This window comes from Haliotis rufescens, unplaced genomic scaffold (genome assembly GCF_023055435.1).
Source record: "Haliotis rufescens isolate VD_foot unplaced genomic scaffold, xgHalRufe1.0.p SCAF_12, whole genome shotgun sequence".
Taxonomy (NCBI): Eukaryota; Metazoa; Mollusca; class Gastropoda; order Lepetellida; family Haliotidae; genus Haliotis; species Haliotis rufescens.
This window is the reverse complement of record NW_025963802.1, coordinates 39849584-39863004: the sequence shown is the minus strand read 5'-3', so window position 1 is coordinate 39863004 and position 13421 is coordinate 39849584.

Here is a 13421-nt window from a genome sequence, read left to right as displayed (position 1 = left end):
TATAATTCTACGCAGTAAGAAGTCGACAGAACTGGAAATGTCGGCCAATCTAATCACGATCGCTTAAATGATGCAAAGACGCACTCTTGGTGATGATTCATCCACTTAGGGTGTGAGAAATATCACAAATAAGCGCGAATGACGTCAACAGGGGCCATGGTCGACTTGACCAAAGTGGAAGACGCCTGACACCAGCGTCACTTCGGGCTTTCCTCCCACGCCAAGCTGACCCGCCGTGATATAAGTGGAATACTGTTCAAAGCAGCGAAAAACAAACACATTCACTCAATCCGATACGATTACCGGGTGGAGACACAATCAAGGTTATTTTTCATAATAGAATGGGACAACACAAGATGATCGAGGAGGATGCCACTGTTCGTTGTCTATAGCCAGCCTATAGGTTTACACGTTGTAATAAGAGCTTGTGTGTCAGTTTGTCCCGGACCGTCTCCCTGGTTCAGTGATAGAGCGTCCGCCCGGAGAGCGGGTGGTCCGGCTTCCGATCCCCGGCCACGTCATACCAAAATACGTTGAAAGATGGTACTTGTTGTTACCCTGTCTGGTGCTCGGCATTAAGGGGCTAAAACAGGACTTGTCGGCTCGGAGTCAGTATAGTCTGAGTGGGGTATCATGTCATGTTAAACTGCGGCATGGTACCTCAGTGGGCTAGCATATTAACTCGGGAATAATTTGGACGCGACGTTGAACCCCATTTCACCTCATCCCAGCCGTGTTCAAGATATATGATGGCGGCCTGCAAAAAAATCGAGTCTCAAAAAGATAATCCAGTGATCGATATTGTGAGCAACTACCCACTCCTTCGGGGTAAGATGCCAAATAATCAACCAAGTCACTGGGCCTAACCACTCCATCCATTTGGTCGCCTCTAAGGACCTATTGTGACCCTGGACCCCTACGTTTGTTTGTTTGTTTGTTTGTTGTTTTACGCCGCACTCAGCAATATTCCAGCCATATGACGGCGGTCTGTAAATAATCGAGTCTGGACCAGATAATCCAGTGATTGACATCATGAGCATCGATCCACGCAATTGGGATACGACGACATGCATCAACCAAGTCAGCGAGCCTGACCACCCGATCCCGTTAGTCGCTTTTTACGACAAGCAAAGTCCCCTTTTACGGCAAGCATGGGTTGCTGAAGACCTATTCTACCCCGGATCTTCACGGGTCGAATCCCTACGTACTGATGGAATATCATCATAAAATTTGAGAAAGTAGACACAGAAGTGATTGGACGACTAGAATCAAACTTCGAGGAGTGCCAAATAGCCCGAGATTACTTCATCAACAGTTTTTTCGATCAAAGACATTTTCCGATTTCCACAATCCTTGCGCAAGTATTGACATTATAGAACATATACTAGTCAAAAGAAGTTAAGGATCGCTCGATTCTTTCATATTACAATAGGTAATATGTTCTTCCATGACAGATTAAGGGTGGTCCTTAACTTATTTTGAGTATTATATGATTTATACTAACACATGTTCAAAGATGGTCCCATTTCATCAAAGCCGATTTATTCTTTGTTATTTAGGTCGTGCGACTATATACAGATCAAGGGCGTGGCTGGTTCTGCTGCATCCAGTAAGCGACGGATGTCTGACGGATAGGACATCACAAGACAATAACCGGATACTAAAACGGATGTACCTCTAGGATACCAAATACGATTGATTTCTTTTGCAAATAATAACAGAATCATAAACGTGACACTAACTTCCGAATATGTCACGATTTCAAAACTAACTTTTTTATATTGTAAGAAAGCAGAGAATCTAAATACACAGTGACAACTCGTTAATTCGAACTCTATTGTAAACCTTCATGTATCGTTTAAGACTATACTATTTTATGGTCAGTGCATCATCTTGATGGGTAATATGGTCCGGATAAGTCGATATATTTTCATTGGACCATTTCATACTGTAGGTATGCACTAACCCTCTTTGATGGGCAATGGATCAGGCAGATGATAATTAGTGGAGAATATGTTTATATATGTGGTTCATATGTACTTGAACAGGAGATACACATTTATTGAAAGGTAAGAAAATAGTAGTACATGTAGTTGGTTGGTTGGTTGTTTAACACCGAACACAGCAATATTCTAGCTATATGACGGCGGTCTGTAAATAATCGAGTCTGGAACAGACAATCCAGTGATTATTATCATGAGCATCGATCCACGCATTTGGGATCAATGACATGCATCAACCAAGTCAGGGAGCCTGACCTCCCAAACTTGTCAATACAGGGTTATATAAGATGCCTTTTAAGGTATATGATTTATTTAAATTTTAAATTCACATCTTCAGAAGAAATATGGAATCATCCAGCCAAAATCATACACTATACACCACTACGCTTTACATCTTTGAAGAAAAAGACAATATGATTATAATAACACTGTCACAGTTAGTTATTCCTTTAGGATATACGATCTCACAGTTATCCGAGCTGAGTGTTGACGGCAGTTCGTGAAAAGAACATAAGTGTGCTCTACAAGTTCCGTCCAATGTACTTACATAATACAACGCCTACGTGTGATGCCAGATGCCTGTCATGAATTAGTTGACATTACATGCACGCAACAATATCAAATTTCTTATAAACACTGACAGTTGAGCTTGGATATTTATTAACTGGTAATCACGAGTAAGGCTCCGAAAACAACCGAGTTGGACTTTGTACATTGTGTCATACACGGATCAGGTAATTGTTTGGTGTAAGGAAGATGATATTACGTCAAGGTTCGCGCATGTTAGTGTTGATAAATACACAAACGCGCAGGGACCCATGTACTCCTATTCATGTCGGAGTATGCTAGTAAACAAATTGCACAATTTAGAAGACCGTAGCTTGTTATTATTCGCTTTTACTTTTCTGTCATTCAGACCCAGAAACAATATCCAATACACCCTATGCAAGTCTATAATATTTGGCAAGTCTAGATCACTGCAGTCTCAGCACCATACCCGTGCTCGTGGATTTCGAGATTGAAGAAAGTCTGTTGGCATATTTTTGTTATGTTTTATTAAGATAATTTAACAACTGGTTTTTATTTGTAAAATGTGTTCATTTCAGAGACTAGATTTTAGTCTGCGCTTTCACATTGAGACACATGTCTATGTCTACTCTCACATCAGTGTTCAACATGTTCAATGCAAAATCCTGTCTCAGATACATTCACTACCACTGTGCTAGATAAACAGCGAAATGTAAACTAAACGACCTGATATTTCATTAAAGAGAAGACATACATTTGCACTACGAAATATACTGAACCGCAAAAGAAACGTCATCTTAAGTAACACTGCATGAAGAGTTGTCATTTAAATATCATGTTAATTTTTGTCAAAGTTTCTAAAATTTAACATTACCTTGTCCGGAAAAATGAAAATTGATGATAAAATAACAAAGCATATGACAATAAAACCGATCGCCCGAACGCATCACGGCAACGACCATGGTAACCCAATGCACTTGAGTTCCGTGCAAATTGAAATGCATATGCGTTCCCCCATTTCTTGCCCTATAAAAATCCACCCACATCGGATAATATTCATTCTTTATTGAATTGCTACCACATGCCAAGATTGACAAGAAATCAACAACACCAAGCCCTTGGACGATTGCAAGCTGGACAAACCGCCCGGCAAGTAGCCAATGCAGGACCATATACAGGCTCCAGCAACGGAAGACCAAGGGTCACCACCCGACGTCAGGATCGTCAGATTGTGCGACAGCATCTTCAAGATCGCTTTGTTACTGCTGCGCAAACGGCTCGACAGACCATGGGGACACATTAGTAGGGACACCGTGCGTCGACGATGGACGAGCAGACACCTCCACTGTCACAGGCCACACCGAGGACCCATTCTGACACCACGCCGGGGCCGTCTTCAGTGGGCAACACAGCACTAGCATTGGCGCCAACAGTGGAGAAGAATTCTCTTCTCAGACGAGAGCCGTTACTGTATCTCAACAGCAGATGGCAGAGAGAAAGAGTTGGGACGCCGTGGGGAACGTTATTCGGATGCTTGTGTTGTTGGGAGAGACTCATGGGGTGGTCCGAGCATCATTGTGTGGGGTGGAATTGGTCTTGCGCAGAGGGTCGGGCCCTGTGGTCTTCCAGAACATCGGTCCAGGGAGAGGCAACGGTGTCACAGCAGCTCGGTACATTGATCAAGTCTTGAGACCACACGCCATACCTCATTTGGCACGTCGCCTCAACCGCGAGTTTCGGCATGAAAACGCCTGTGCCCACACTGCGAGAGCAACAGGACTTCCTCCAGCACAATGGAATCAGAACCATGCAGTGGCCTGCCCTCAGTCCCGATTTAAATCTCATTGAGCACCTGTGGGACTAGATTCAAAGACGGCTGAATGACGTCCGACCAAGGCCGACAACTGAAGCTGAACTGCGTCAGGCGTTCCTCAGAGTGTGGGCTCAAGTGCCTATGGCCTTCATTATACGCCTCATCCATTCCATGTATCGACGTTACACGGCAGTCATCAATCCACATGGCGGACATACGAGATACTGACTTGTGATGCCATTTTCTCAGAGACTAGTGTTGTGTTTTTGACACTTTAATTTCAACCTTGATGATCAGTTTTGCCAAGTTTCATCTTCATAATATGTCTCAAAGTATGTTTACAGTGTTTGGACAAATACGGTTTCTCATATATCTATCCATGGTTACGTTTCTTTTACGGTTCAGTATGTATTAATAATTTATTACGGTTACAAAGATATTTTTCTTTCCCCAATTCACTCCACGCATGTCACAGTATCCCAATTGCTTAAATCGACGTCATCAGCCAAATCTCCGAGACTGAACGCCCGATCCCGTAATAGTCGCCTTTTAAGACAAGCATGGGTTGCTGAAGGTCCTTTCTAAATGAGATCTTAACGGGTTATAATTCTGCGTAGTAAGATGTCCATAGATATAGAAATCTCAGCCCGTCTAATCACAGCCGCCTATATTACGCACTCTCGATGATGATTCATCGTCTTGGGTGTGAGAATACACTTAGGATGTGAGATATAGCGCAAATACACGTGAATGACGTCAACAGGGGAAAGCGCAAAGCTTGCTGCGCGAATCAACAGTGGAACCAGTTTCTGGTCAAACCACATCTACGCAGGATAGTAAATTTACGACATGTAAATGGTTTACGGTAAAATTCAACATTCATAAATGTTTATTGTCCTCATACATAATCTTAATCCCTAGCGGATCCGGGAAAGGGGTATTATGATTCAATTATGTGCACACACCTTTGTTTGTTGTTTTTGTGTTGTTGTTTAACGCCGCACCCGATCCCTTAGTCGCGTCTTACAACAAGTATGGGTTGCTGAAGACCTCTTCTTCCCCGTATCTTATGCACACACATACACACACGCGCGCGCGCATACGCACGCACGCACGCACGCACGCACGCACCTTTTAAAAATCCTTCACCCGCCTATGATATTTAACATCGATGATTATAGCTTTATATACTTCAGACAGAGTGGTATCAGTTGATTCAGTTCCCTAAAATATTTTTAAACAGAAATAAACCGTATATATCGTGTTTTAACTGTCGGAAGACGATGAATTATAACAATGCAGGCATATGCATGGACGCGCAGATGAAGTGTGTTTGTCGACGCAGTGAGACAAATCATAGGGTCTGTGTAACCATGGAAACATGGTATAACTGCCGGGAAGTTAGCATGAACGGGGCGGTCGGGTAGCCTAGTGGTTAAAGCGTTCGCTCGTCACGCCGAAGACCCGGGTTCGATTCCCGACATGCGTCAATGTTTGAAGCCCATTTCTGGTGTCCCCCGCCGTGATATTGCTGGAATATTGCTAAAAGCGGCGTTAAACCATACCCACTCACTGATAACATGGACAACGATCCACACCATCGAGAACATTCAGTCAGCCATGACACAGTCCTAGATTATCCAGTGTTTCAATTGTATTCTGATATATATTAGAAGGGAGATTTATTACACTGCACACTAATCGTGGACGTAGCGTAATGGCACCACCATTATCACCATATGTGTCCACTCATATAGGACATACGTCATCCTAGCGCAAGCGCAGCCAACCCAGGGAACCAGACTGAAATAGAATCATATATATATATATATATGCAGAGCTTAGAGCTTAAAGGGGCCAAAATGGCCCTTTCTGCATATTATTGCATAAATAACATCTATGTGTTCTTGTCTACCCGTAGAAAAAAGATTGTATGGTTTCATTGATGCGTTTTTTAAATACAGCTACTTAAAATTCTATAAAAGGGCCAAACTCAAGTTCCAAAAGGGCCAAAGTCAATTTGCTAGATATTTGGGCCGTTTTAGCTCATTTCCGTGTGTGGTTGAGACTGGTTGTCTGAGAAAGACTTTGAAAGTTTGGACTCCTTATAATTATGTTTCAACTATTTCAACAAAGTTGGCATTAGTTTAAATCATTTAAAAGTACTTCAATAGTATGTGTTTGTACTTTTAGTAGTAGTTTATCAATCCCATGCAAATGCCGGAGGGTCAAAAAGGGCCAAAATACAGACATTGGCCCTTTCCACTCTTACACAAATTAAAAACGTAAGTTTATTTCCCTTTTTGAATGTTTTTTTTTATAACAACATTTATATCTCTGCTGTCAGAATGCGTTAATGTCTAGGAATTTTATCGGTAAAAAAAATGTTCATATGTATACAGTAGAACACGGATATAACGAACTACAAGGGACCAGAGAAATCAGTTCGTTATATCCGTTGTTCGTTATACACGTTTTCGCTCTTCGATAAGACAAAACACAATACACGTAATTGCAGTGTTACACGTGAAATCTTCATGGCCTAATTTCACTGCAAGTTCGTCAGCTTTATTCTTTCTTGGTTTTTATGCCAGCATCAACAGCATTAATAATTCTCAATATACCGGTTATGCTTTACAAAAACTGTGCCATCAAAATGTACGTAAATGTTGTTCACAGTTGACTAACCACACGCTGAGAATGAAAATAGGTCAACACATTATTTGGTCACCTTTCCGCCTCCGTTATAAAATATGCTATTTCAAATGCATCATTACATGTTTAATGTTGTAAATGTATCTCCTGTTTTTGTCCTATGTCACGTTTTCTTTAAACTTAGTCCAATTCCTACACCCCGAGAAGGAAACAACAAAATGAAATATTATTGTTGGAGGAAGGGTCATATTACGACAGTGTCACGCCACGCTCTGCAATTCACTTCCTTCTCGCTAGACTCTTATCTCACAGCTGATTAAAGCGTAAGAGACGTGTAAATATGATTGACTGGTACTTTGCCTCTGTTGCGCACGCTTTGTTCAGCATGCTAGCTGAGGCGAAGCGACATGGCAGGGGACCAGTCTAGAGCCTCGTTGGTTGAACGTGAGCACTAACAGCTCCATATCACTGCGTGCTACTGTATCGCACATCTATAGAGTAAGAGAATAATAACCTGAAAACACTGTCCTGCATTTGGGCACGGCTGTGAATAATTTAAGAATATAGAATTAATTTGAGAATATTGTAAGATTATAACAAATCAAATCTGTAAAAGAAATACTGAATATATAATCAAAGGCATACACAGAGAGTTGCTGGCAGGCCTTATGCAAAGGAAGATTTGTCTGGCGTGGCCCATTCTGTACTCTATGAGATGAACCAGTTCATTTACACATACTTTCATGTGGTACCTCCAATGTTTGATCCAGCCCTTGAATGGTCCCTTCTTTTTGGGGGCCAGGGGCCACACGCAGCAGGGGGTCCCCGGCAGACATCCATATATGAATATGTTGGTTACACAGTAAATTCCTGTGTTCGGATATTGGTACCTTGTTCGTTTGACCAAAGTGCTCTGGGCTGCTGCTCTATCAGTGGGCACGGGTGGACAGTCGTCTAAGGCGCCACGATTCGCTGTGCAGAGTTGCGTCCCAGAAACCTATGATTGTGGGTTCGAATCCCGGTTCGCCGCGGTGTCAGCACCATACCAGTGCTAGTGGGTTTCATCGAAGTGGTAAACGTCTGGGACCTGCATCACTTCGGGCTTTCCTCCCACTTTAAGCTGACACGATGCGATATAACTGTGTGTACTGTTAAAAGCGGCGTTTAACCCAACTCACTCACTCATTTACGTCATACGTCATGACCTATATTAAGTTGCCCATACCTGCTGAACACTTAGGGTGTGGTTTTTGTTTGTTTTGTTTGTTTGTTGTTTAACGCCGCACTCAGCAATATTCCAGCTTTATGACGGCGGTCTGTAAATAATCGAGACAGATAGAGTGTGGTACTCTGGGGAGCATCCTCCAAGTGACGTCATCGGTAAAGACAATTAGTTTCCTTTTTTTGATACAACCATGAATAAAATGATTTTAATGAATGTAATTAAGTAGGTTTTGATTGTATACTTAGAGTAACAGGGTTAAAAAATTATTTCAAAAGTGAGCAGGCTGGGGTTTTTTTAACTCAGGGGCGGTCGTGTAGCCTAGTGATTAAAGTGTTCGCTCGTCACGCCGTGATTTTGCTGGAATATTGCTAAAAGCGGCGTAAAACCATACTCACTCACTCACTCTTTGAACTCATCTGGAGGTCATTCCACTGTCCCGGGTGATTGACAGCTGGTGATTAATTGTTACCAGATGGTTGGCTCCAGCTTAGCTAGCAGACGACACACTATTCTAAGATGCCTTGAAAAAAACCAATTGAACGCTTACTTATACGTAAGCATAGGTAATATACATGTTATTATCACTTTATCAAGTTTCTAAAACCATTTCAAATTTATACAGATTTAATTATACAAATTTAATCTTGTGCTTGTAGTAATATCCTACAGAATTAAGAATTGTATTAACAATCCCAGTAATAGAAATAGTCGCACAAAGCTCCATATCTCTCTCTAGGAAATAATTATCAAACATTCATTTGTCATAATCTGAAGGTATGATAATGAATGGAATATCATAATTATGAATAATATTACCAATCCTAAACTGAAGTAGTCATCTACACTCGATGAATAAACCTATAAACATATTAAGTATTTAACACACTAACATTATCAATATTGTGCAACCAATTCGGGAAACAATGGAATACATCAAGAACATCACAATAGTATTTTCTTGGGGCACTAAATACAAGCAAAAAAGAACATTTGTCACTATTCCCAGTGAAGGGACGATTCACCTAAAAGACGAGGAAAATTGTCACACAGGCAAGCACATTTCCATTTAATGCATGCACATGTTGCTCTTTCATGTTTTATTTCCCGAAAGATGAGGATTAACGTTCCTGCTTTTGATTTCATAGAAATTTCAACAGTTGAAGTTAAGTTTTTGAAGATAGCAAATGATGGTTTTCGATCGAACTTCCATCAGCCAGTACTAGATCATGGAATTCCAAGTCTACAGTCTTGGCGTTTTCGTTTGATGATTGGCTTTTAAGGTTCAAAGGCATTGATATCATAACGCATTTTAGGTCAGCGTTTTACACTCGCAATAATTTGATGACAAATTTCATGATTTACAGTATTTGTGAAGAATATTTAATGTAGGATCAACCGCATGGGGGAGAAGAACTGAAGAGGTCGTTGTCTTGACGGGTACAACAGATATGTACCCAAGCTAATTTCAGTATGCAGAAATGTACCCTCGACAAACTCAGAGTAGAGAAATTATGAGCATAGACTTGCTGAATGATAATGATAATGATAATCATTCTAACTCAAAAGAAACTTTGATTTATATGTATAGTATCCCCAAGATAAGTAGGATTAACGTGATATATTAAGATGAGATAAAAGTGAATTGTATTTGCTGTTTACATCAAAGTATGCTACATTGTCAAAAAATGTTTAAAGCCACAGCAAGGCTACTCATTCTCAACATGCTAGACTCAATATAGACAGAGGGGACCTTTCCTTCGCTTTTCAGTTAACAGTAATCTTATGGTTTATTGTGGGGACAAGCTTGGAACGGATGGTTGCATCTTCCCGAGGCAAGAGAGTTAACTGACTATAAAAGTCCAGTTTCCACCCTTGCCGAACTAGGCTGGTATTATAGAGTTACATTTTGGCTAGACTAACGAGGCTATGCATAGTCCAATCAAAATCGCGCAACGAAATCGAAATCCGGTTCGTCAACTGTCGTGCAGATTTCGGTCGATTGCAGGATTTGCAAAGCATGTGCACCGCCAACTCGTTGTCAACAGATACTTTCTTAATCTGTTCATGTTTCTAATCAAGGTGCTCACGTGATTTGATGCACTTCGCGATGTAAGACTTGTTTTATCACAATATCGATCATATCGTCTTGACTGGGCGCCGCCATTGTATTTGAAAAAAATGCAAGTGATACGAGAGGTGGAATCTGATTGGTCCATAGGAGAGGCTTAGAAGGGACATAACTGGTAATAGCCACTGGTGGCGCTACGATCGAGCCCAGGAATTCCAGCTTAGTTCGGCAAGGGTGGAAACTGGACTTTCATAGTCAGTTAACTCTCTTGCCTCGGGAAGATGGGATGGTTGGAGACCTGCAGGGGGCTGAGGACAGTAAGTTAATGGTACGGACAGATAAAAGAGATAATTTTCCACCTGCAAACCCTTATTCCCCAACGAATGTACATGTGTATTCTCAAATGCGTCAGGGAAATGAGACTTTCGATTGTTGATATGAATAGAATAATAAAACAACAGGAATGATGAATTTGCATGTCGTTTAATGTTCTACACGTTATTTTGAACTTTGTTGTTGTTCACATGCATTCAATAGAACAGATACCATAACAGCTTTGTCAAGAAATGTCATAGCTGTGGGAGCCGAAGACCCGGGTTCGATTCCCGACATGGGTACAATGTGTGAAGCCCATTTCTGGTATTCCCCGTCGTGATGTTTCTGGAATATTGCTAAAAGCGGCGTAAAACCATACTCATTCACAGCTGTCTGTTGTAGCACATGCTGTGTTCTCCGTGTCCTGGCAGCCATTATATACCTTAGTTTAAGGTTGCATTTTTGCGTTCTATTTCAGATACTGTCCTCAGGTATCTTTGATCGACAAGGTCACTCAAATTGTCATAATCGAACGCACCTAGTAAAATTGACTCATATCAACAAATAAAGGGACCAGACATTTAAAACTGGGATCAGGGGTGGTGGGTCAGAGGCTTTTGATGGACTAGTGTACTGACAATATAAGTATTTACATGAGCCTTCCAAAAAATGTGTATTATTTTGATACGAGAGGTTGAATCTGATTGGTCAATCGGAGAGGCATAGAAAGGACATAACCCGTAAAAGCCACTGGTGGCGCTACGATCGAGCCCAGGAATTCCAGCCTAGTTCGGCAAAGGTGGAAACTGGACTTTTAAAGTCAGTTAACTCTCTTGCCCCGGGAAGATGGAGCTTTGTATGAATCTATATTAACTGGCTTCTCTTGATCATGATGTTAATCACAGGATTGTCTGGTCACATCCCGACTGTTTACAGTCCCCGATCATACATTGCTGAGTGCGGCATTAAACAGTTAACAAACACCAAGCTTATCTTGAATTGTATGAATAACAAGGACCAATACAGCACAAAGAGGTGGCCACATTTGCCACCTTTCCTTCATAGATCTAAATCCGCGTATGTGATATGCACATGTAAATCCTGTCAATGCATATATAACAGTGTTTGAAATAAAATAAACTGCCAGGCTGCCACAGACTTTAGAAGCTGCAGGCCCTGACTAAACTCTTCACGACTTCAATAAAAAAAAACGGCAGCTTACTGGACAAATAAATCGACACATAATATACTGCCGGCCATAAAAATCTATACAGAACAGATTGGAAACTAAGGGTCCGACACGAGATCTACCTGCCACGGGCCTACGGGCAGGCGCTTATTTCGAACACTGCATAAAAAACCCAACTATGCACGGGGTAAAGAGGTTGTAGTGGACGCTGCATAAAAAACCCAACTATGCACGGGGTAAAGAGGTTGTAGTGGACGCACCCGAGGTTGTTTGTACATGTACGATGTAATGGATTACAGGGGCACAAGCGGGGGGGGGGGGGAAGACATTTTCACATTGCATTGATAACCCACACCGAGGCTTTACAATTTAAACCCGCTCTTCCAAACAGCGGCCACACCGACTGCTGTTGAAAAGTGTAGTTTACATTAAGCGTCACCCATTTCATTGGGCAGGCGACAGAAAAAGTCATTATTCTCTGTTATCCTCGTCAAATGATAATAAACAAGGATATAGAAACAGCATATTTGGAGCAAGGCTACCGTCAAAGGTAAATGCTTGCTATTTTCATGTATACTTGCATATACTATTAAACCAAGAAGGTAAGCACTGGACGTATACAGTGTTTAACTTGTGCGATGAGCACGAAACGGTGGTAATCAGACCATGTAGGATTTCACCTGCCGTTCAGCTAGCTGTGTTTGTAAACTGCGGCAAATATGTTGTCAAGCCTGTTACCTGTACATGAGGGTCTAACGAGAAATGCAATGTGTGGTTATTATTTTTGAATAATATGTGTATTGAGCGATGGGATTTACGTTTATAAAATTGTTTCTGCTTACAAATGTTCATTTAGTAAATAAATATTGTTTCAAACACCTATGGGGGTCAACAATATATGTGTAATTTTATATCCTTTTAGGTTACTCGCGACATCGGTGTCCCTTATCTCATAAATGTACACCTATTCAATTCAGTCAATCGATCAATACAGACAGACATTATAAATAGCGTGATGGCTTTCGGGGAATTCGTAATATATATATATATATATACTATGTCTTGCGTGGAGTGTTTTGTCCAACAGGTAGAACTGAATTATTGCTTCAAACATCTACAGGGAATGCATATAGATCTATGTATTTTATATCCTTTTAGATTAATCGGGAAATTGGTGTACCTCATAAACGCATACAGGTATTCACTCCAGCCATTCAGTCGATACATGACAGCCTTTACAAATAGGGTGCTTGCTTTTAGGGAATTCATAAAAAAATCCAACTCATTCTGAGTCTTGTAAAACATTTGATATTTTATTGCTATTTTATATTTGTTTAACCCGTACAAAACTAAACTGAATATATATATTACATATGAGCACGTCACGTAACAACATTCCTACCTCGATGGTATTTTGGATCGACAAAATCTCAACCATTCATACGCATATCGCTTACATGTCGGGGCTACCTTAATTGATATGGATCGATGCCATAACTTGACATTGCGTGTCGAGATGTTTTAAAGGTAGGCTTATCTGATATATATTTATTATCGATAATTCAAACAGCTAAATAATGTAAATATACAATTACTGCTCGAAGTCAGGTTTGAATCAAAATGTG